Consider the following 22,975-nt stretch of genomic DNA (forward strand, 5'->3'; position numbering starts at 1 on the left):
CAATCTGAGCAGTTCTCTTAGGTTGTTCGCAGATGATGCTGAAATTTACCGTCTAGTAAGGTCATCCGAAGACCAGTATCAGTTGCAAAGTGATTTAGAAAATATTGCTGTATGGTGTGGCAGGTGGCAGTTGACACTAAATAACGAAAAGTGTGATTTGATCCACATGAGTTCCAAAAGAAATCCGTTGGAATTCGATTACTCCATAAATAGTACAATTCTCAAGGCTGTCAATTCAACTAAATACCTGGGTGTTAACATTACGAACAACTTCAGTTGGAAAGACCACAAAGATAATATTGTGGGGAAGGCGAGCCAAAGGTTGCGTTTCATTGGCAGGACGCTTAGAAGATGCAACAAGTCCACTAAAGAGACAGCTTACACTACACTCGTTCGTCCTCTGTTAGAATATTGCTGCGTGGTGTGGCATCCTTACCAGGTGAGATTGACGGAGGACATCAAAAGGGTTCAAAAAAGGGCAGCTCGTTTTGAATTATCACGTAATAGGGGAGAGAGTGTGGCAGATATGATACCTGAATTGGGATGGAAGTCATTAACGCAAAGACGTTTTCCGTCGCGGCGAGATCTATTTACGAAATTTCAGTCACCAACTTTCTCTTCCGAATGCGAAAATATTTTGTTGAGCCCAACCTACATAGGTAGGAATGATCATCAAAATAAAATAAGAGAAATCAGAGCTCGAACAGAAAGGTTTAGGTGTTCGTTTTTCCCACGCGCTGTTCGGGAGTGGAATGGTAGAGAGATAGTATGATTGTGGTTCGATGAACCCTCTGCCAAGCACTTAAATGTGAATTGCAGAGTGGTCATGTAGATGTGGATGTGTTGAGTGGCCACTGTGAAGGACAAACAAATGCCACATACAGTTGCAAGGCAGCGTTTTCATAAACTGACAGACTTGGAAAGGGATCTCACTGTGAATATCCTCTTGACTGGTCAAATCGTGGACAGCAGTGTTACTGCCGGGGGAAACCATCGTGTATAACTTCGGATCGTGGCAGATAATGACTAAGGGAATTCTGGTGACAACGGTATCTCACAGTATCTGTGTCTTCATGTGTTATCTGTCACGTGACAGTATCGTGGTGCCATTTTTCATAACACATGTCTCTATGAACTATTGTTCAAATAGCTCTAAGCACTATGGGACTTAACACCTGAGGTCATCAGTCCCCTAGACTTAGAACTACTTAAACCTAACTAACCTCAGGACATCACACACATTCATGACCGAGGTAGGATTTGAAGCTGCGACCGTAGCAGCTGCGCTTTTCCAGACTGAAGCACTTAGAACCGCTTGACCACAGCGGCCGGTCTATAAACTATCTTCTGCTATTAAAATACTCCCATGGACAGAAGGATTCCCATATCCTCCCCAATAGAACATATGTGACACCAGATCGGATGTCAACTGTACCGCAGTTCCAGTACTCAGAATAGCAGGGTCCAGTTAAAACAGTTCTAATAAATGAAAAGCAGCAGTTTGCTTTTGTTCAACAATATTACTTTTATTGTTAACCGGTTTTCAACTTACAAGGCCATCTTCAGACATTTACTGAGTACTATCACCCAAGAAGTTAAATGTTAGCAGACAACATTGGAAGAAAAGTAACACATCTAGGCTGAAGTAGAAATATACAGTAAATAATTTGCAATGAAAAAGTAAAAACTGAACAGTACATATACACTCCTGGAAATTGAAATAAGAACACCGTGAATTCATTGTCCCAGGAAGGGGAAACTTTATTGACACATTCCTGGGGTCAGATACATCACATGATCACACTGACAGAACCACAGGCACATAGACACAGGCAACAGAGCATGCACAATGTCGGCACTAGTACAGTGTATATCCACCTTTCGCAGCAATGCAGGCTGCTATTCTCCCAAGGAGACGATCGTAGAGATGCTGGATGTAGTCCTGTGGAACAGCTTGCCATGCCATTTCCACCTGGCGCCTCAGTTGGACCAGCGTTCGTGCTGGACGTGCAGACCGCGTGAGACGACGCTTCATCCAGTCCCAAACATGCTCAATGGGGGACAGATCCGGAGAGCTTGCTGGCCAGGGTAGTTGACTTACACCTTCTAGAGCACGTTGTGTGGCACGAGATACATGCGGACGTGCATTGTCCTGTTGGAACAGCAAGTTCCCTTGCCGGTCTAGGAATGGTAGAACGATGGGTTCGATGACGGTTTGGATGTACCGTGCACTATTCAGTGTCCCCTCGACGATCACCAGTGGTGTACGGCCAGTGTAGGAGATCACTCCCCACACCATGATGCCGGGTGTTGGCCCTGTTTGCCTCGGTCGTATGCAGTCCTGATTGTGGCGCTCACCTGCACGGCGCCAAACACGCATACGACCATCATTGGCACCAAGGCAGAAGCGACTCTCATCGCTGAAGACGACACGTCTACATTCGTCCCTCCATTCACGCCTGTCGCGACACCACTGGAGGCGGGCTGCACGATGTTGGGGCGTGAGCGGAAGACGGCCTAACGGTGTGCGGGACCGTAGCCCAGCTTCATGGAGACGGTTGCGAATGGTCCTCGCCGATACCCCAGGAGCAACAGTGTCCCTAATTTGCTGGGAAATGGCGGTGCGGTCCCCTACGGCACTGCGTAGGATCCTACGGTCTTGGCGTGCATCCGTGCGTCGCTGCGGTCCGGTCCCAGGTCGACGGGCACGTGCACCTTCCGCCGACCACTGGCGACAACATCGATGTACTGTGGAGACCTCACGCCCCACGTGTTGAGCAATTCGGCTGTACATCCACCCGGCCTCCCGCATGCCCACTATACGCCCTCGCTCAAAGTCCGTCAACTGCACATACGGTTCACGTCCACGCTGTCGCGGCATGCTACCAGTGTTAAAGACTGCGATGGAGCTCCGTATGCCACGGCAAACTGGCTGACACTGACGGCGGCGGTGCACAAATGCTGCGCAGCTAGCGCCATTCGACGGCCAACACCGCGGTTCCTGGTGTGTCCGCTGTGCCGTGCGTGTGATCATTGCTTGTACAGCCCTCTCGCAGTGTCCGGAGCAAGTATGGTGGGTCTGACACACCGGTGTCACTGTGTTCTTTTTTCCATTTCTAGGAGTGTATAACAATGGAGTAGACAGGAAAACCTTTAGCACAAAATAGGAGTATCATGCCTACATAACAGTTTCTATTAATAAACAAGACTAATAAAGTAAAATAAAATTAGTACTAGACAAGGCTGCATCAGGAGGTACGAAACATGGAGAGTGATACACAACCAACTAAAAGAAGAGACAGTTATCAATGTAAACACAGAATACATAAGGATCTTACGCAATGTCAATAAGATAAACAGAAATTAATAAATGCAGGAAAAGGGCAGTGTTTGAGGGAATCTACAGTTTGAGAGTGTGGTGGTTCAAATGGCTCTGTGCACTATGGGACTCAACTTCTGAGGTTATTAGTCCCCTAGAACTTAGAACTACTTAAATCTAACTAACCCAAGGACATCACACACATCCATGCCCGAGACAGGATTCGAACCTGCGACCGTAGCGGTCTCACGGTTCCAGACTGCAGCGCCTAGAACCGCACGGCCACTTCGGCCGGAGAGTGTGTTGGTACTGCATTTTAACATTATAATCAAAGCAGTGGCTGTGTACCAGTTTTCATTACATAAATGAGCATTTATTTAATGAAAACTGGTACACAGCCACTGCTTTGATTATAATGTTAATGTTAAAATGCAGTAATATCGTAGAACAAAAGCAAACTGGTACTTTTCATTTACTATAATGTTGTCCTACCAAGAACCGACGGAAGATTCTGTTAATAGAAAACAGTTCTGTTAAATTTAATCGTAATTGGAAAAGCACTGAGATGGAACACTGCTTAACACCTAAATACCATGGAGTCACTTTAAACAGGTCATTAACATACCGCAATCAGCCCCAACACCAATCTCAAAGTGTCATTCTGAGATAACATCATTCGAAAAATCACTGCCAGTAACAGTGGAGCCCAATCTCAGTCCATGCGAACCTCCGCCCGGCACTCTGTTTCTCTGCAGGGTAGCACGTGTATCAAGTATGGTGCAGCTCTAAAAAATGGTTCAAATGGCTCTGAGCACTATGGGACTTAACTACTGAGGTCATCAGTCCCCTAGAACTTAGAACTACTTAAACCTAACTAACCTAAGGACATCACACACATCCATGCCCGAGGCAGGATTCGAACCTGCGACCGTAGCTGTCGCGCGGTTCCAAACTGACGCGCTTAGAACCGCACGGCCACACCGGCCGGCATGGTGCAGCTCTGCCCACATAAAGCAACTGTTCGTTGCACTGAATGAAACTGCATGATTGACAACTCCATGTCACAAACCGACGCCTACAGACAAGGTTAACTGCTTGGCATGTACTGCACGTGTTGACGTACTTCGTAAAGTAGCTGCAGACATTGAAACGGGGTAGACTGAACTAAATCATTTACATTCTCTCCATGGTCATCAGCCACCAAGATCTAGTTTAAAATCCGAAAGTAGTTTACCTAGCTCAGTGCCAACACTAACGTATGTCTCCATGCGATGCCAGAGAACAACGGTGGGGAGCTACATGACATCAACTTTAAACACGGATGAAATCTGCTGAGTTCCAACCGCATGGAGCTGCTTTTGATTGGTCGATTGAGATCATCAAACTAGCTAAGATAATACATGAAGATGGTATCAGTTCTTTCTGACATTCGTAGTGCCCCTGCCCATTACTCGCAGCAGACAAGTAAGTCTACCGAGTCCCGTAAAAGTTCGGGCAATACGTGTGTATCTGCACAGAAGAAGAAGGTCAATGGCCGGTTAGCCTTAACTATATGTGTGGACATTATGTTGGGAATGTGGGTCTCACGGGGAGCGCACAAGTGATAAGTCTCTGCAGTCGCTCTATCCTCTGTGCCCTCGGTGGCCCAGATGGATAGAGCGTCTGCCATTTAAGCAGGAGACCACGGGTTCGAATCCCGGTCGGAGCACACATTTTCAGCTGTCCCCGTTGATGTATATCAACGCCTGTCGACAGCGTAGGATCTTGATTTAATTATAATTTCATAGCTAAGATGTAGTTTAATTCAAGGACAACCTTGTCAAATGGAGAATTTCCGAAGGACCGACACAATGTGAATGCGGAGGAGGACCAACAAGGAATGACGTGTGCCACTGTCCATGCTGCCTTGATTCATGCAGAGATGAACAGCTGGATGACGCTAAGGGAAGTGCAATAGTTGTTGTTCAAATCTGAGAGATCATTTGTTTCGTTATGTTAAAGACGTAAATTGGAAATTATGGAAACAGTTGCTTAAGTAGTATCTCTTAATGTTTTACATTCGTGTAAAGTAGTGTTTGTACGGCTTCTGACAGAAGTACATAAAAACAACAGTTGTGGTCCAATTCGCCCAGGAGATGATTAAACGGCTTTATGACACTCTTCCCAACCGAATCAAAATATGCATCCAGACGAGAGGGGGTTCATCGTCATACTGATATATGGGCTCATACTGCCAACTTTGTGTAAATTTTACTAGTTTTAGTAAACACTTAAATATCATCATACACCCTCCCAAACCAGGAAGATTCTTCTTTTTCTCCTGGGTGCTTTACTTTTTTTGTCAGTCATCGTATAATTTGCTGGAATTGAATCCTCTCAATAGAGTTATCGCAAAGACTTATGCGTGGTTTCCAATGTCACCTAATCACCTTCCTTTATGTTATCATCTTCGTTTTTCCTTACTATCTGGAATCTAATGAAGAACTTACTTCTTCCATCTGCTAAAAATGGTTCTAATGGCTCTGAGCCCTATGGGACTTAGCATCTGAAGTTATCAGTCACCTAAAACTTAGAACTACTGAAATCTAACTAACCTAAGGACATCACACATATCCATGCCCGTGGCAGGATTCGAACCTCCGACCGTAGCAGTCGTGCGGTTCCAGACTGAAGCGCCTAGAACCGCTCGGCAACGGCTGCCGGCCCTTCATCCATCTGCCATCCATTCGTCTGGCTACATGACATATCCACCTACATTTCATTCTCATTAAGGTTATAATTACGCTACCATTCCAGGCTGTAACCCTGATTCATTTGTTCGACTTCCTCTGTCTGTCTGTCTGTCTGTCTCTCTCTCTCTCTCTCTCTCTCTCTCTTTCTCTCCAGTACAAGGCCCTTAAAGTTGCAGGCGAATGTCCGTAACGTCGGTTTGCTGCAAAATTCTTGAGCATATTCTAAGTTCGAATGGAAAATTTTTCTTTGAGATATAACAGTTTCTGTCCACAAATTAGAATGGGTTTCGAAAGCCTTATTAGTGCAGAACTCAGTGTCCTTTTTCGAACGATATCCTTGGAACCTGGATGAAGGATAACAGGCAGATACCACACACCCATATGTCTGAAATTCGTTTTCACGGTGCCCCGCTGCAGACTGTTAATGAAGTCTGCTGAATGTGCGGAATAGGTTTCTAGATACGTGAATGGCTGCGTGAGTTCTCAAGTAAGAGTACCCAGTTCGTTTTCCTGGACAGAGTTTTCGCAGAGTCACGGCTATCGTTAGGACTGTCCCACGGAAATTTGATAGCAGCGATCTTGTTCTTCATATGCATAAATTATCTGGCGTATAGGATGAGCAACATTCTGCTACTGTTCGCTGATAACACTATACTCTGAGGGGAAGTGTCGCCGTTGAGTGGCTCAGGACACAGGATAACTTAGAGAATGAAATTTTCACTTTGCAGCGGAGTGCGCGCTGATATGAAACTTTCTGGCAAATTAAAACTGTGTCCTGGACAGAAACTCGAACTCGGGACCATTGCCTCTAGCGGGAAAGTGCTCTACCAAGGTCCCGATTTCGAGTGTCGGTACGGCACACAGTTTTAATCCGCCAGGAAGTTTCACAGGTTGACTTAGATAGAATTTCTGTTTGGTTTGATGAAGGGCAGCTTGCTCTTAACATATAAAAATGTAAATTAAGCAGATGAGTAGGAAAAAGAATCCTGTAATATTCTAATCCGAAATTAGAGGTGCGCTGCTGGGCACAATCACATCGAATAACCATCTACGCGTAACGTCGCAAGGCGGTATGAAATGGAGCGAGCAATAAGGACGGTAACACGGAAGGCGAAGAGTCGACTTCGAAACACTGGGACAGTCTTAGGAAGATGTAGCCCATGCACAAATGAGACTGGATATGGAATATTCGTGGGATCTATTCTTGGGTACTGCTCGAGTGTTTGGGCTCCCCACCATATTGTATTAAATGAATATTTTGAAGCAATTCAGAGGAATGCTACTAGATTCACACAGAAGCGTTACTGGGATGTTTCGTGAACTCAAACTGAAATCTCAGGAGGAAAGACAATATTCCTTTCGCGAAACGGTATTGACGAAATTTAGGGAACAGACATGTGTAGCTGACCGTAGAACAACTCTACTGCAGCCATAGCACATTTTTAAAGAGGTCCGCGAAGATGAAATAAGACAAAGTGGGGCTCATACGGAGGCAGATTGGCAGCCGTCTTTCCTTCGCTCCGTTTGCGAGTGGAACAGGAAATAAAATGACTAATAGTGTTGCAAGGTACCCTTCGCCACGCACCATACTCTGGCTTGCGATTGATGTATGCAGATGTAGAGTAATACCACTGAGCCGCTCTCCTAGTCGCCGCTATGCTTGCCGGCGATGGTCATCAGGGTCTGGACAGAACATTGATTCACAGCTGAACACAATGCTACCCCATTCATCAGCAGTTCGTTTCTCCCGGTCACAGCAGCGCCCCAAGGCCCTTGTGTTTGTGTTGTGGTGTTAAGTGTTTGTGTTGTCGAGTCAACAGTAGGCTAGGCATGAAACGGTAGTTCTCTATCCAGCCAATGTTGCGGGATGACACAGAACGTTTATGGGAGCCCATTACTTGTTCTCGGACGCCTGGCAAAGATGTGAAGGAGTTATGGTGTTGACGTCCCTTATGGTGTTCATAATGCTCGACCGGAAGCTTGACGAATAATAAGCCTGGTCTCACTTTCCCATACAGCCCCACATAGGGCGACTGTCACGTCCGAATGATCCGCAAATGAAGATACTGCACAATTCCACCAGCCATCCAAACAGAGACTCAAACTGAGGGCACATTCAAACTCTTGGTGACAACACAGTTTCATAGGAGCACACGGTATCCCCGTGTCCTTCACGGTAACCACTCAACATTAAGCGGTGTTCACACCACTTATCTACCCAACGAGATCTGATAAAAAAACTAAATACGAAGAATACAACTGCATTCCTGTGGCTGTTCTTCCTGTCGCAGAGAATTGCAACTCTGATGATTCACACATATACCAAAGGTGTGCGCACTTACGAAGTTACATTGACATTGGACTGTCTCTTCCAGGTGATTTACTTTTTTATCAAGCTGTGTATTTCCTGTAACGCCATACGAGCGTACGAACGTAGTGGTATAAACCGACGCAGGAAGAGACGTCCTCGCATGTGGGGTCAATAGCTGTATATTCCGATAGGACATTGGTGTAGCGACCGATCGGAGCCTCATTGTCTTCTTAATCAGTCTCTGGATATGCGTCTACAGGGACGCCACGCAGCTCAGCAGCTGTCTTCAGTCCTGCGCTAACAGTTTTCCCGGCGCTAACGAGAATCATCCATTTAGCAGTCTCGTTTCTTGCCTGCTGTGTGAACATCTGTTAACTTCTTTGGGTGGAGGGTTATAAGTTTTATGACTGGTTTTATGTGACCATCACCTGTATTAGGACAGTTTTCTTGTAGATACAAGTTATGCATCTCTAACACCATGGCACACATTATGCATCCTTAATATCAGTGTCTCATTTGCCTTCTGCATCGTCATGTCTTGGGTTATTGCTAATAATTCTCCTCTTTAGAGATAGTTTTCCATCCCAGAGACAACAGGGTTCACTGAAGTTCTCTCACCTTCTGCACGCTCTTGACAACACTGTTGCCAGAATGACGATGACTTGTTGTACAAGGAGACTAGCTTCGTAACATATAATCAAAATTAAGAGATGATAAGCTTAGAATTTAATGCTGCTTTACAAATAAAGTGAGCTGAAGGTATTCGATTGACTTAAGCTGTGAAAAGAAACCACGAAACAAAAATGTGTATACATTATCGGAAGAGTTTCATCCGAATACCACTCTGGTGGCTCCGGAACTGTTCCACCTCTCTAAACAACATTGAAAGTAAAAAACATTGAGACGGCCGACGTGAGCGAGCGCTTCTAGGCGCTTCAGTCTGGAACCGCGCGACCAATACGGTCGGAGATTAGAATCCTACTTCGGGCATGGATGTGTGTGGTGTCCTTAGGTTAGCTAGGTTTAAGTAGTTCTAAGTTCTAGGAGACTGATGACCTCAGATATTAAGTCCCATAGTGCTCAGAGCCATTTGAACAAAACATTGTATACGGCGGTAGTACGTATCCTTATTAAAATCTAGGAACACTATTCTAAAATTACAGCTATCACTAGGAGATTAAAAACACAGGGTCAAATATAATGTCTACAAGTTACGTAAAAACTATCTAGTGATTAATATCAAAAGTTTTAATACTCTGTATCCAACGTAAGATCAGTGGTTGAGCTAATGTAAATGTCCTCTCTTCCATCTTCCACGATTAATCCCCCCCCCCCCCCCCCAAGAACCATGGACCCAGCCGTTGGTGGGGAGGCTTGCGTGCCTCAGCGATACAGATAGCCGTACCGTAGGTGCAACCACAACGGAGGGGTATCTGTTGAGAGACCAGACAAACGTGTGGTTCCTGAAGAGGGGCAGCAGCCTTTTCAGTAGTTGCAAGGGCAACAGTCTGGATGATTGACTGATCTGGCCTTGTAACACTAACCAAAACGGCCTTGCTGTGCTGGTACTGCGAACGGCTGAAAGCAAGGGGAAACTACAGCCGTAATTTTTCCCGAAGGCATGCAGCTTTACTGTATTGTTAAATGATGATGCCGTCCTCTTGGGTAAAATATCCCAGGGGTTTAATAGTCCCCCATTCGGATCTCCAGGCGGGGACTACTCATGAGGACGCCGTTATCAGGAGAAAGAAAACTGGCGTTCTACGGATCGGAGCGTAAAATGTCAGATCCCTTAATCGAGCAAGTATGTTAGAAAATTTAAAAAGGGAAATGGATAGGTTAAAGTTAGATATAGTGGGAATTAGTGATGTTCGGTGCCAGAAGGAACAAGACTTCTGGTCAGGTGAATATAGGACTATAAATACAAAATCAAATAGGGGTAACACAGGAGCAGGCTTATTAATGAATAAAAAATTACGAATGCGGGTAAGTTACTACAAACAGCATAATGAACGCATTATTGTGGCCAAGATAGACACGAAGCCCACGCCTACTACAGTAGTACAAGTTTATATGCCATCTAGCTCTGCAGATGACGAAGAAATGTATGATGAAATGAAGGAAATTATTCAGATAGTGAAGGGAGACGAAAATTTAATAGTCATGGGTGACTGGAATTCGGTAGTAGGAAAAGGGAGAGAAGGAAACGTAGTAGGTGAATGTGGATTGGGGCTAAGAAATGAAAGAGCAAGCCGCCTGATAGAATTTTGGACAGAGCACAACTTAATCATAGCTAACACTTGGTTCAAGAATCATAAAAGAATGTTGTATACATGGAAGAAGGTTTCAGATAGATTACATAATGGTTAGACAGAGATTTAGGCACCAGGTTTTAAATTGTAAGACATTTCCAGGAGCAAATGTGGACTCTGATCATAATCTATTGGTTATGAACTGTAGATTAAAACTAAAGAAACTGCAAAAAGGTGGGAATTTAAGGAGATGGGGCCTGGATAAACTTACTAAACCAGAGGTTGTACAGAGTTTCAGGGAGAGCATAAGAGAACAATTGACAGGAATGGGGAAAAGAAATACAGTAGAAGAAGAATGGGTAGCTTTGAGGGATGAAGTACTGAAGGCAGCAGAGGACCTAGTAGGTAAAAAAACGAGGGCTAGTAGAAATCCTTGGGTAACAGAAGATATATTGGATTAAACTGATGAAAGGAGAAAATATAAAAATGCAGTAAATGAAGCAGGCAAAAAGGAATACAAACATCTGAAAAATGAGATCGACAGGAAGTGCAAAATGGCTAAGCAGGCATGGCTAGAGGACAAATGTAAGGATGTTGAGCCTTATCTCACTAGGGATAAGATAGATACTGCCTACAGGAGAAATAAAGAGACCTTTGGAGATAAGAGAACGACTTGTATGAATATAAAGAGCTTAGATGGAAACCCAGTTCTAAGCAAAGAAGGGAGAGCAGAAAAGTGGAAGGAGTATATAGAGGGTCTATACAAGGGCGATGTACTTGAGGACAATGTTATGGAAATGGAAGAGGATGTAGAAGAAGATAAAATCGAAGATACGATACTGCGTGAAGAGTTTGACAGAGCACTGAAAGACCTGATTCGAAACAAGGCCCTGGGAGTAGACAACATTCCATTGGAACTACTGACGTCCTTGGGAGAGCCAGTCCTGACAAAACTCTACCACCTGGTGAGCGATATGTATGAGACAGGCGAAATACCCTCAGGCTTCAAGAAGAATATAATAATTCCAACCCCAAAGAAAGCAGGTGCTGACAGATGTGAAAATTACCGAACAATCAGTTTATTAAGTCACGGATGCAAAATACTAACGCGAATTCTCTGCAGACGAATGGAAAAACTGGTAGAAGCCGACCTCGGGGAAGATCAGTTTGGATTCCGTAGAAATATTGGAACACGGAGGCAATACTGACCCTACGACTTATCTTAGAAGCTAGATTAAGGAAAGGCAAACCTACGTTTCTAGCATTTGTAGACATAGAGAAAGCTTTTGACAATTTTGACTGGAATACTCTCTTTCAAATTCTGAAGGTGGCAGGGGTAAAATACAGGGAGCGAAAGGCTATTTCCAACTTCTACAGAAACCAGGTGGCAGTTATTCGAGTCGAGGTACATGAAAGGGAAGCAGCGGTTGGGAAGGGAGTGAAACAGAGTTGTAGCCTCTCCCCGATGTTATTCAATCTGTATATTGAGCAAGCAGTGAAGGAAACAAAAGAAAAATTCGGAGTAGGTGTTATAATCCATGGAGAAGATATAAAAACTTTGAGGTTCGCCGATGATATTTTAATTCTGTCAGAGACAGCATAGGACTTGGAAGAGCCGTTGAACGGAATGGACAGTGTCATGAAAGGATGATATAAGATTAACATCAACAAAAGCAAAACGAGGATAATGGAACGTAGTCGAATTAAGTCGGGTGATGCTGAGGGAATTAGATTAGCGAATGAGACACTTAAAGTAGTTAAGAAGTTTTGGTATTTGGGGAGCAAAATAACTGATGATGGTCGAAGTAGAGAGAATATAAAATGTAAGCTGGCAATGGCAAGGAAAGCGTTTCTGAAGGAGAGAAATTTGTTAACATCGAGTACAGATTTAAGTGTCAGGAAGTCGTTTCTGAAAGTATTTGTATGGAGCGTAGCCATGTATGGAAGTGAAACATGGACGATAAATAGTTTGGACAAGAAGAAAATAGAAGCTTTCGAAATGTGACGCTACAGAAGAATGCTGAAGATCAGATGGGTAGATCATATAACTAATGTGGAGGTATTGAATAGGATTGGGGAGAAGAGAAGTTTGTGGCACAAGTTGACTAGAAGAAGGGATCGGTTGCCAGGACATGTTCTGAGGCATCAAGGGATCACCAGTTTAGTATTGGAGGGCAGCGTGGAGGGTAAAAATCGTAGAGGGAGACTAAAAGATGAATACACTAAACAGATTCAGAAGGATGTAGGTTGCAGTAAGTACTGGGAGATGAATAAGCTTGCAGAGGATAGAGTAGCATGGAGAGCTGCATCAAACCAGTCTCAGGACTGAAGACCAGAACAACAACATGGCGAATTCTAATGAACAATGGGTAAGAAAATGACACCAGGGCACATTTCCACAGAAACCACCCTTTGCATTGTCACATTTCTATATAACAGACGACGCTGTGAGTTTATGCTGAGTTTCAGAGACAGGTCGCTGCGAGTAAAGAGCATGCTGCAGAACTCGAACGTATTTCGACGACGCCGCCACCTTGGGCAAGTCACTTAAAGTGCAAAAGCTTAGGAGATGGCCATTCCGGTGCTGTATGGCAACGATCCGACGGTATGCCGTGATGTCTGAGCGCTTTATGAGATCCCACGACTCACAGAAAACACTGCTCATATTCTCTTCGTTTTTTTAAATTTTATTATAGTTTTTTTTTCTTCTGGAGCGTTGGAGTTATTTGTGTAAAATTGCGACGTCGCCGCTGCTATGTATAGGTGCAAAAACTGAGGAAGTGGCGGCGTCGAAGCTGTGTGTAAACACCACGAAAGTACAGGATTGTGCGTGACAGCTTAGACCATTAGAAGACTCAAGACACGAGGGGACGGAGGAAGAGCGGTGCAACCTAGTTCTACCTGACGAACGTAGAAGATGATGCATGCCCGCTGAAATTCTTGACACTATATTAATTTACTTGTAAATAAAATAAATAAAATATTAAGGTACCTGTAAATAAAATAACACAAATCTGGAATGAGTAAAGTGGTTTATTTCTAACTGCCACAGCGATAGATGTGGAATATGTAGTGGTTTAAGGCTCAGTTTTCACCAGATGCCCAAAAGTATTTCCTCTCACGCTTATAAATAAATGTAGCTCATACAAAAAGTGTTTTGAAATATGAAAATAGCGTTAGTTCTGCCAGCAACGGTGATAGACCAATGGAAAAAAACACCAGCGTCTGGAAGACAACTTGTCCCAGAGAGTCAAAAATAATTCTGCTGATGGTTGAAAAGCCTACCGCACAAACAAAGAAATGGATTCCATACATAATATGTTGATTACATCTATGGTAGTAACATTCTGCCCTGATCGTTTCCTTTAAGATTACACAAAGCTACACGTTGTTCAGATGTATGGGTTGTCTGTAACCAAGCCCATATGATTCTTGCTTATATCGGCCTCACTTATACAGCCTGTACCTTACCCTGCAACTACTGTACACTCTGGCGGCACATTAACCTATTACCCATCGTGGCACCGAGGTAATTAACATTTCAGCTTCATTGCGCTCGCAGGCGGGATCTCACACACACACACACACACACACACACACACACACACACATCGCGTCTCAGTTCTTGTCAGCGAAAGCAGTACGGTGAAGGCGATTTAATTTTTAGCCTTGGACCTTGTTATGTTACAAAATGAAAGTGATGTTATTCAGTGGAAAATTTGGAGTTTGAGATTTCGCTTACTGTTTTATAAATCACAAGTGGCGTAAGAATCATGGATTGACCATTGTCATAAAATATTGCATTACGGAATGTGAATAGTTTTTTACTTGCAGTTTCTCGTGGCTTGAAGCAGTCACAGCTAGCGTGCTATTGATTAAGAAACTGCATTATCGTCTTTCTAATTACTTCTTGATCGTAGGTACGATCATAGCCGGTTGTGAAGTTATTGTTACGACAAAACAATTTCCCAAGGGACCAGAAAGTTCTTAAGGGCGCGAAAACAACTGTAACATCACACAAAAGGGAAATACGATATTAAAGCTGATGCAAGATGACGTTAAAACAGTTTTCTTTTTATCAATGTAACACGCACATTGGACTGCTGAACTTTGTGTTTGTAATCTTAGCAAAATGCATAATTAAAATGAAAATAGTACTGAGGAGATGATAGGAATGAGCACTGCTAAATGATTCAGTATTCCCATAACAAATATTTATTATAACTAAATCATATATCGTACCTTAAGCTTAGAACTACAATGACGGTAGATTTTTATGTCCGTATCATGTCCATTGAGCGCTCTTTTATATAGCCATTGTCCTTTTGAGTCACCCGTGCGTCGTCACGAAAAGTTATAACAGTTCTTCTTACACTTCACTCAAACTTAGACGGAACACGTTTTTATTTATTTAGTAAAAGAAATTAGATCAGACCGCCACAAATCTGCGTCCGCCTTACTTAAGAAAAGAAAAACAGTACAAGTCTTTTAGCGCTCAAGGCTTCATTTGTTCTCCAGCGAACAAAATAGTGAAGGATCGCATATCTATCCGTATTTTTCTGTTTATATTGCCACCCAAAGACGACGAATTACATTATTTAGAAAATTCCACCGTCACTATGCGACGCCTTATTATACATTAATCATTATTTATAAACAAGTATTTGCCTGCTGGCTGTAAGTATTAACTACTCGTATTTGCTGTTTTAATGAAGTCAAAAATAGCGAATATGACAACGTCCGTTTCTGTACGGTGTCTTTTTTAAATTTTTCCACATGCCTGTTTTCAGCTGTCTTCTATTGTGTCTATAGGGACTGAAGTATAGTCGTTTTGTAACTCCTCTCTGTCTTTCCGCTCTATGGTTTTGACTTGGGAGCGTCTGACCTCAGTTGTTTATACGCCCTGAAGCAAAACAAAAACCAAATCAAACACACATACTGTCTATAACTGCCCACCTCGTGTTGTGCCGACTCCACTATAGCTTGAATGGATTTTTAAGTTTGTTTTATATGCCCGACTTCTACTTTCACCACACAAGTCTCCAGGGTTGAGCAGTTATTGCCCGATGACTGATTAAGAAGACAATGATGCTCCGATCGGTCGCTAAACCAATGTCCTATCGGAATATACAGCTATTCACCTCACAAGCAAAGACGTCACCTCCTGCATCGGTTTGTTCGGTTGTTAAAACAAGTCGTTTGTGTTCCGTTCTGCTGTTCGATCGTGCGCGTATCTAAAAGGAATTGATTCGGGGACTATAATAAACTTTCACATAATAGTTACGATTCGATGTTCCAACAAGAGGGGTTAACATCAGTGTTAATTTGAATTGTGGGCGACAGGATTAGTTTTGACAGATACGTGAAAACGGACGTAACGAAAGTTGTTCACATATCATCCTTGAACGTGACTTTTTATTTAATTAACAATTGTGGGCTCATTAAAAGCTGTCTCTGGATATGATTCTACAGGGACGCCACGTAGCTCAGCAGCTGTCTCATTAAAAGCTATTATCTAATGATTAGGATCAATCCCTCTTTCCTCATAGACGGTGATCATTCATTAACATTTACGTCATAAGAAAAAGGATTATTAATAAAAGTGATGTTAAACGACAATTACGTGTTATTCCGTTAGTGTGGAACCGACGTAATATCTCTGAAATGACATTGATATATAATTTGTGTTAAATACTGAACTGAGATAGGAAGTAAATTGAAATTAGTGAACAATTGATACTGAGACTACAGAAGCAGAAGCTCTTAAGGTTTCTCTTCTCTAAAATGGCAAAATAGGTACGAACTTCAACTCAACAGTCGACATTATGTATTGCAAAGACATTAGCATTTCATACTTATTTTGACGACGCGCTGTTATACAAAGGAACGTTGAGTCTCTGTACGAGTAATAAAATTAAATCTAAAAACAATTATTAACGGCGACCTCCGTTTTAACAAACTGTATTGCGTGTCTTCAGTCCTGCGTATAATGGACGGCAACGAAACCACTCCTTTCCCTGGAGCGTTGATTCCCGCAGATTTCTCCGTCGATAACGACAGTCCTCGGTGGCATGAACAACTGAAAGACGTTCTTGACAATCTCTGGCGCTGCTAACACCCTCAGACATTTCAACTCCCTCTAAGGACATTGTGGGGCAGCATCCACATTGAATTTGATCGAGCGCCTTTTGAGTGTAGAGAGACTGCAATTTTTGCTCTTGTGTATAGATTAGAACCACTACGTACCGTTCAAACTGCTTTTCCAGCCCTCCTGTTGCACGCCTTCAATGGCGTAAATTCGGAGGATTGCGACACATGTGTGAGTACAATGACAAAGGTTTCCTCAAACACTTCCCAGTTCAGCAACACACTCAGTGGTAAACTACCACATTTCTTAAGGCATTAGAACGCTGTCTTTGTTGGTTATGAGAGCTCAGTCCTAGTCGGATTCGTGACTGAAGACAGTTCTACTCCAGTCACTGAGATTTCAGGCCGAAGATGTGTCTCGAAAGGCCTCGGAGAGTGGTGGAATATCAACAAGGTTGCAAATGCCATTGGTCTGGGGTGCCATTTTCTTTCATAGCATTACCCCTTTGGTTGTCATCCGCAGCACAACGGTACATCGACAATATTGTACATCCCGTATTCTTGTCCTTTCTGAAAACTCTTCTGGGATTACTTTTCAGCAAGACAATGCCCGCTCGCACACAGAGAGAGTTTCTTCTACTGTCTGTCTTTGTGCTAGGCAGACCGTACTTTAGCTAGCAAGGTCGCCGGACATCTCCCCAACTGAGGAGATTTGGACCATTATGAACACGGCCCTTCTAACATCTTGGAATTCTGAAGATCTAACGTCCCAGTTGGGCAGAATTTGGCATTATTTCTCAGGAGATCCAACAATTCATCGAATCAACAAGATGCTGAATAACTACTTGTTTATGGGCCAGAGGAGTACCGACACCTTACTGACTTGCTGAATTTGTGATGCCCTTTCTCTTGAGTGAATCATACAATTCTTCTGAAATTGTAATTATTTGTTTGTGTGTGCACGTGCACCACATCCTTTATTGTGTTTATTCATTTGGAATCCCGAAGGAACATGCTACTGACTTGTTGTACTATGCCATATTGTTACGTCACAAATTTGTGATTTGTAGTTAGAAACTACACTATCCTATACAAAATTTCATCTACTACACTACATAGTACTACCCTGCTGTGCATGCTACCAGAACGAAACCAGATCCCCTGATTTATGTAGATAGATAGCTCCTGCTGCATTGAGCCGGAAGTCAGTATTCACAGGGACTGTGCAGCCGTGCCACCTAAGCTGTGGAAATTGGGAGATGGCTGTCAGGGTCTCAGAAAACCATTCCTGGTCCTCCCCGACGCTCATATCCTCGCTGGTTCCTGAAGGTCGTTACGAGTGGATATTCTGTTGTGGTGGAACTCATTGTCATTTTGTACAGCCTCTTCTTGGTTGTCTCTCTGCCATGTAAGCAGATTTTTGGCTGTCAACAAGCTCAGATTGGGCCACAGCTAATCATTCATTATCATGTTGTACAGTAGTATGTTAACATAGACATTCCTAACCCGGTTTGTAACATCTTGTCTGTAGGCAGATTCCCAGATGATGTGGTCTGGAGTGTTTCTTGCTCATCCACAAGTGTCTGCGGCGTGTTGGCGTATTTTCAGTAAGTCGCTGGGATATGGACTAAGTCCCTTCCCGGCCGATTGAAACATAGCGTCGGATTGGCACTCGAAACTGCAATCTTTGCCTTTTGAAAGCAAGTGCTCTACAGACTGAGTCACGCAAACACGAATCACGACGCACCCTCACGGCTTTACATCCTCTAGTACCTCATCTCCTATCTTAAAAACTTCACGGAAGTTCTCCTGCGGCCCTAGCCGTCCTGGAATAAAGCATAATGTAGAAGCCATGTATGGAAGTGAAACATGGACGATAAATAGTTTGGACAAGAAGAGAATAGAAGCTTTTGAAATGTGGTGCTACAGAAGAATGCTGAAGATTCGATGGGTAGATCATATAACTAATGAGGAAGTATTGAATAGGATTGACGAGAAGAGAAGTTTGTGGCACAACTTGACTAGAAGAAGGGATCGGTTGGTAGGACATTTTCTGAGGCATCAAGGGATCACCAATTTAGTACCGGAGGGCAGCGCGGAGGGTTAAAATCGTAGAGGGAGACCAAGAGATGAACACACTAAGCAGATTCAGAAGGATGTAGGTTGCGGTAGGTACTGGAAGATGCTTGCACAGGATGTACTGGAAGATGCTTGCACAGGATAGAGTAGAATGGAGAGCTGCATCAAACCAGTCTCAGGACTGACGACCACAACAACAACAACAACAACGCCACGTAGCGCTTTGTATGAAAATTACTTGCTGTGCTGTGTGCAGTCCGTGGCTGGTTTGCTTTGTTGTTTGCTATTGTAGTGTTGGGCAGTTGGCTGTTAACAGCTCGTATTGTTGCGCAGTTGGAGGTGAGCCGCCAGCAGTGGTGGATGTGGGGAGAGAAATGGCGGAGTTTTGAGAGTAGATGATCTGGACGTGTGTCCATCAGAGACAGTAAATTTGTAAGACTGGATGTCATGAACTGATATATATATATATATATATATATATATATATATATATATATATATATATAAAAAATGACTTTTGAACACTATTAAGGTAAATACATTGTTTGTTCTTTATCAAAATCTTTCATTTGCTAACCATGCCTACCAGTAGTTAGTCCCTCCAGTAGTTAGAATCTTTTATTTAGCTGGCAGTAGTGGCGCTCGCTGTATTGCAGTAGTTCGAGTAACGAAGATTTTTGTGAGGTAAGTGATTCATGAAAGGTATAGGTTACTGTTAGTCGGGACCATTCTTTTGTAGTGATTTTTGAAAGATTGCGTTGCGCTAAAAATATTGTGTGTCAGTTTAGTGTTGATCAGAATAAGTAAAGAGCGAAATGTCTGAGTACGTTCAAATAACGTAAGGGGTTAATCAGCACAGTAATTCATAAATTTTTCTAAGGGGACGTTTCAGTATATAAACTGAGCTACTAAAACTACGCACCATGTTGGGCGGCAACAACTGGTAAGGAAAAGACACTGCCTAAAAACTACGTTAGCGGCCAGGGCAGGTAACCAGAACACTAACGGCCACAAGGCGGAAAATTTCGCTGATGCACTCGAATTGTAGTCAATCAATATAATTCATTGCGCAGGATGGCGGCTAAATTTCAGCAACAGAAACACTCGGTGTTGCTCACAGGGAAACCTCCGAAACGAACCACACAACATGAATACACGTGGCTTCGGTAGCTGAAACCACTACTCAACTTTGACGTCCTGAGTCGGTGAACCACGAAGCTCGTAGCGGTCGGACAGCTCCATACACGCTCCGACACTGCGCAGGGGCCGGCAGCGGACCCAGCCGACTGCACCGCACGGAGATGCTCCCTGGTCCGCACCAACCGACCGACTGCCTGCTGGTGCGTCCGCGAATTCTTCTCCGTCGCGTCTGCGCTGCTGGTGCGTCTCCCACTCACTTACAGACACACGACGGCGGAAATACTGGCTCGGACCCAATCATGCAGAGGAAACACGCCCACTGGCTAAACGACATCGCTGCGCCAGGAAAGAACGAAGCCAAGTTCCAGAAGACGGTTATTGAAGAGGCCCATAAGTGCTCGGAGAACCAGTTACACGTCGCCTGATGAGACGAACGACCTTTCAACGCCAGTATGCCGACGAAATTTAAAATAGTCGTCAGTGGACATTACGCCACCTACACACACAACCTGACAAACACTGCACGAAGACCTGAACAATACCCAACAGTTACCAAGCACAGACGAAGACAATCGGCAGTCGATGCACACAAACACAGCCGACTCATGAACGATTGGCGAGCCAAACGCGTTGTCCGGTAGGACGACCGACCAACGATCCACCAAGACCGTGGCCCGGCTGAAGTGATTCATGGCGGCAATGGTCGGGCGAGCCATGTCGACGCAGACCTCACTGCTGCTCCAACCCGACTGCACTAGTGCCGGATTGTAACTCCCCGACTGGCAGGTCCGGACTGCGCTCCACACGCGTTCAAACTGACTGGCCGACCCGAATTCGCTATCCGAACTCCTTACGACAGACAACGACCGAGAAGTAATTACAGTCAAGCAAAGATACTACGAGAGAGGATATATCGGTACGCGCTGCTAACGTCGCTCACGGTCAGGCAAATCAGCAACTCAGTGACAGCAGCAATTTAAATTAACGTAGTGAGGTGAAAGTACGTTAAAATACATGTAAAATACATGATGGCGGGAACACGAGCCGTGCCGGCTCACAGCCTATTGCGCACAGTTTGAGTCACACCATGACGTCCTGTGGCTGCACGAAAAGCATTGCGGTCAGGGATCCTCCTAGCCATAATCTGTAGGTAGCGGTCATCCACTGCACTAGTAGCCCTTGGGCGGCCTGAGCGAGGCATGTCATCGACAGTTCCTATTTTCTGTATCCACTCCATGTCCGAACAACATAGCTTTCATTCACTCCAAGACGCCTGGACACTTACCTTGTTTAGAGCCCTTCCTGGCACAAAGTGAGAATGCGGACGCGATCGAACCGCAGTATTGACCGTCAAGGCATGGTTAAACTACAGACAACACGAGCCGTGTACCTCCTTCCAGGTAGAATGAACAAAACTGATCGGTTGTCAGATCCCTTACATCTAAAAGCGGCTGCTGATGCGTAGTTCTTTACATCTTTGGACGGTTTTGGTGATGTCTCTGAAAAGTCAAAGGTACTGTGTCTGTGATACAATATCCAAGGTAAACGTCTTTCTTCAGCAATTCTGGGAACCGGGATTATGCAAAACTTTTTTGATGTGTGTATATCAGTGGTAATCTACCTGGCTCGCGGACCATATGCGGCTTGAATCAAGTATTCGTGTGGCCAATGGTTTTCAGTCGTATTTTACAATAATGTGACAGTCGTATCAAACAACGTTATTTATCAGTAAGAACTTCTTGTGAGTGCAGTTTTCTAGCTCAGCAACAAACAAAAGCTCGATAGTGACGTTTCAAGATATGCTTAATTTTGATTGACTTTGGTTCATTCGGCCTTGAACTGTATAAAGTTTACCTGTTGCCTCAGGATAAGTAACAGAGCTCCTGAAGAGTTATTGTGTGTGAGACAGAGTTTTATTGTTTTCTATCCAGTACTAACAACTCACGGGCGTACGCAAACTCACCAAGCAGCTACAGTTATTTACGTTTTTACATGGAAGTAACATAAATTTGTGAAGGAATGTTGCAAAGGCCATCATCTTGAAATACGTTTCCTATTTCCAGAAAGACATATGGTATTAAATTAAGGATGTTGAAAATGAAAAACAGTGAGTAAAAGGAGAATGACCTTCGGAGTATTTAGTAAACATTGGCGATCGTTTCTCATATTGCATAAGACATTTCAGTATAGTATCGTTACTGTTATTTATCAAGTAGCCGTTCACTCACACAGAAGGCACAACAACACTTCGTCTGTGTTATAACTTCGGGGTCACTGAGGGTGGAAGCAATAAGACAAATATCGACACCAAGCGTTCCGAATGGTACCGACTCTTAACGATCATAACAAGCGGCTGGTGGCCAACTTATCACACCCATCTGTAGCTAGTCTACCAACAGCTCATGTAAAACTAATTTATATAGATTAGCAATTAATGGTAAGATCGGTACATACACGGCACAAGGTGCCGGCCTACAATTTGAGTGTTGGTTCCTCAGCAAAGACGTTTGGCGACTACTGATACGGGGAATCAAATATTGACACAAAAGGATAGCATCACAAGTAAAGTGAAATGGTACAAGAGGAAATTAGGTGATACCCTCAGTCGAATTGATGGTACAGGTAATGAAGCAACAAACCTTTTCAAAAAATTCAATAGCCCACATAAAAGTATCCAGTTCACCCTGAACATGAATAAAACAAGACTATACCTTTTCTTGTAATGAAAACATTAAAAAAGAACCGAAAGATATCTTTCATCTTTATGGACCCACAAATTTGCACTTCAACATACAGAACTCCAAAAAGAAATAGAAAACATGAAACGTATTGTAATAAACAACTGATGTGAAGACTCATTCATTAAAACAATGTCACAACAGTTAAGTAATTAACTGAACACACACCTTCAAACTGCACTCACAGCTGATAGCGCTCCAGTAGTTAAATACGTAAAAATGCGGTACTTTGATGTGATGATCAAAAACAGACACGTAAAAATCAACTAAATATGAAGCTTATTCACAATGTAAAACCACCAGATACAGATTTCGAT

This window comes from Schistocerca piceifrons, chromosome 4, assembly GCF_021461385.2.
Source record: "Schistocerca piceifrons isolate TAMUIC-IGC-003096 chromosome 4, iqSchPice1.1, whole genome shotgun sequence".
Classification (NCBI taxonomy): Eukaryota; Metazoa; Arthropoda; class Insecta; order Orthoptera; family Acrididae; genus Schistocerca; species Schistocerca piceifrons.